The 3846-nt window shown below is 34.7% G+C and overlaps 1 long non-coding RNA gene across 1 annotated transcript; it reads right to left on the bottom strand.

Annotated features, from left to right (window-relative positions):
- Positions 1–731: 731 nt before the first annotated feature.
- LOC137827156 (uncharacterized) lies at positions 732–1243 on the bottom strand. Its single transcript, XR_011083672.1, has 3 exons — positions 1174–1243; positions 1004–1099; positions 732–914 (listed from the first exon to the last, which is right to left on the bottom strand). It is a non-coding gene; the product is annotated as an uncharacterized LOC137827156 (long non-coding RNA).
- Between the last annotated feature and the right edge of the window lie 2603 nt (positions 1244–3846).

Genomic DNA, 3846 nt, shown 5'->3' on the forward strand with positions numbered 1-3846 from the left:
ATAAATGATAAAAGAATGGGATCAAAATAAAATGAGTGTGTAAATTGTGATAATAATTACAATTGCATGAACATTGCAGCTTGTTTAACAGGGGATAAGATAACAACTAAAACTTGCATCATGAACGAGTACAGTGGCCTTTTCTTCTGTTATTTTTTCTTCAAATCAACAATTCAATCTTATGAAAAGGCCATAATACGATATATACACTACCTAAATTATTATTGATTTTTTTTTTCAATCAGCAATACATAAATTATTATAGATAAATATAACTAAAGAACCAATTAGACAGGCATAGGTTCATTTTCAAGACCATGATTTCTCCCTTGGATCTCGTTAATTTTGTCACTAGTGCAGATATGTAAAACAAATGCGGCTATTTTAAATTTACAAATGCGGTCATAGAACCGCATTTGATCAGCACACATTCGTAAATCTGGCATTTACAAATGCGGTTCTATGACCGCATTCATAAATCACATTTACAAATGCGGTTACCTAAAATAACCGCATTTGTATATTATTCTGAATTAGGGAGTGAGTTTGGGGTTTAGGATTTATGAATGCGGTCTTGGTAAAAACCGCATTCATAAATCACTATTTACAAATGCGGTCTTGGTAAATGACCGCATTTGTAAATAGTGCTGTTTTTTTTAAAGTTCACTCTGTTTTGTGCAGAAACCATATATTTAAATAACCTGCATAATGATCAAACCCAGCCAGACAAATACAAAAATGTAGTAATCAATTGAAATCATCAAAATGTACATTTACAAGTGATCAAATTACATATAATAAAACCACTATTGTTTACCTATGCTAGAGTTATAAAAATTAATGAAATATGTGGACCAAGAATCTCTAACATATGAAATGCCTTCCTCACTCATTGGTGTTTCTTCTGTGAATAACTGCATTGCAAAGTTGACATAAATTAGTTTCTAGATATATATATATATATATATATGTTCAAGAATTATAAAAATGATTTAACATATACCTCTTTCCAACCAGTTTTAACACCTAGTCTTATAATGGTAATCATCCATTGCATAATGTAATAGCCACACTCATAGCTTCCTGGTTGTTTATTACACTATAATTCAATAAAAAGTAATATGTTAGTATATTGATAAACAATGATAATAGAGAAAGAAAAAAATTACAAACCTTTACTCTTATGTAGTTCAAATTATTTGAACTGGATCGACCTTTTAGGATGTTATATCCACGCCATGAACTGGTTAATACAAAAAACCTCATTAGTAGATGGTTAATTAGTAACATACACAGTTTATACTATACTTACGTATCAATGATGTCCTTAAATTTTGTGGGCATCTTCTTGTGTAGGGAACAAAACCACACAGCAGTTTATCAACCATTGATAAGACAAGTAACTGCCAATGATGCCTATATGATCAATGAAAAGAGTTAGTAAATATTTAAAACATGAAATAATAATAATTGATGACATATAATTAAACTTACTCATTAATATAAGGGCATAAATAAATTTGTTTTCCCTCTTTTTCCAGGATGTTAGTGATGTATGCTCGAGTCTCAGTTGAGTTTGGTCCAACGGGATTAGTATATGCAGGATCTAAGAATCCATACATATTTTCCTTCCCCTCAGTGATACAGACTCTATGCAAAAACCTACAAGTTTTTAGTTAAAGCATAATCAATAATAATTTAACATAAAGTAAATTGAATAATAGGTAAAGATACTTACATCATAAAAAATTGAATTATACTTATATTGAGCTCCTGTTTCCCAGATATAAATTCTGATAAATCTGTGTTGTAAATTATCAGTGGCAGTTCAGTGTTTATTTGAAAAAATGTATTATCCCACGGAACTGGAAAAGGATCATTGCCAATCTGACTAGCAATGAGACGTAGGGAAGCCATAGGATCGTCAACTGGAACCTCACGCTTATTTTTCGGACTTGGTGGCTGAAAAGGTTTCTACAAGATAAACAACATTTGTATTAAATTATATGTAATATATAAATATAAATAAAAAATAATATAATGAAACGAAATTATTACATGAGGTTCGGGCATAGATCGAATGAGCTCTCTGGGCCAGGCAACGAATGTCTGAAATGCATCGGCCACAGTGGTTACCTCATCTGAAGGTAGTGGAACACGAGCATCAGGAAATCGTACTTTTTCAACTGTTACCTTCGCCACATCAGGGGAGAGAGGAACGTTATGTAAGGTGGTGGCGTTTTTATAGACTTTTCCAAGTGCCACCACCCGAGGAAGTTTGCCGCCCACTACCAGTAGCTCACAATCCTCTGTCTACCCATTGATATCATCCCCTGATGTTGGAGGAGCCGCACAACTCCCCTTTGTGCTCTTGGGAGTGGGACTAACAAGGGGTTCAATCGGCTAAGCACAAACTTGTTGCGATAGAAACTCTTGTCGCATTCGATCATTCTCCTTTTTCATCTCCAGCCACATCAAATCAGTCTCCTTTCTCATCTCCTCCATTATTTCTTCACGTAACTTACTCTTGTTGGAGGAGGAGGATGGCTGTCGTTCTGAAACTCCAAAATAAAGTTTAATTCTGACCCCTTGTCCAGCGGCACGAACACGACCAGAGTGTTCAGGTCGTCCAATTGCTTCAACCAGGATATCGTGACGACCTTCAGCAACAAATTTACCGTCGGATTCCAAGGAATCCTGCATGAGTACACAAAAATCATATTTTCAATCATTAATATAATTAATGCTTTAAAAAAATTGAAAATAACAAAAATAACTTACAATTTTTTCGATTATAACCCCGGATTGCTCAGAACTTGGTGCACCCGACTTTTTAATTCGGGCCCTCTTCCATTTTACATGGCGAAAAGGTGGTGATGGAGGAGAAGTGACCCCTGTTTCTACATTCTCAGACAACGTCCCATGTTGAGATTTCTCCTTTTCCACCATCAGTGTTTGCTCAAGTTTTCTATACCCCGAACGAGACATAACGTGCGGGGTAAGATTCTTCAAAGCTATCTCTTGAGCTTTCTTCCGACGATCCTGTCATAATTGAAATAAACAAACTGAAGTAAATAAGATAAACTTATTAATGTTATATAAACAAAAAAGTTACTTCACTTACCATCCAAGCCTCATTTTCACGGCTTTCTCTAAAAAGACGACATGTCTCTTCATCAATATGTTGGTACTTTAAACATGGATTTTCGTCTTTAAGGTCGCCAAAAATGTATCTCGAAGTCAGTCTTGACTTAAAGGTACGGAATTTAAGTGCGATATTGGATAATATCTTTGATCGAAGCGGTTCCACATCAGGAATGTCAAAGTTTGCCTGGAAAATAACATGATCAAATTAAAATTAATTAATCAATATTAAAAAGCATTATATGATAACAATAATAATGTAAAGCTTACCAGAACATCCTCCCATAGCATGTTCCGATCAACCTCTGAAACCTCATCCCATGAATTAATCAAAATGGAGAGCCTCTCACGAGAAACAACTCCAAGATAGCTCATAAACTCATCTGCCTTAGGACCAAAAGCCACTCCAGTGTTGACGTCAATGTTAACATGTGTCTTCTCACCAGCAGCACGTCTCAATGCAAGACGCTTCAATCTAGTAGGTCCTCTACTGCCTCGTCCAGATCGAGGTCTGTCTAGAGTCTGGTCGTCATCCATGTCTCTGTTAAAAAAATTAGGTAACAAACATTAGTTAATGTGCATCAAATTAAAATCATATAAAAATAATACAAAAAATTCTAAATGTTTATTTACATGTTGCATGTGGGTTGAATGTTTATATGTAAATTCCTTCACTGTGGTCTTTACGGGTTGCATGTACAT

Source organism: Phaseolus vulgaris, chromosome 8, assembly GCF_051622355.1.
Source record: "Phaseolus vulgaris cultivar YP4 chromosome 8, ASM5162235v1, whole genome shotgun sequence".
NCBI lineage: Eukaryota > Viridiplantae > Streptophyta > Magnoliopsida > Fabales > Fabaceae > Phaseolus > Phaseolus vulgaris.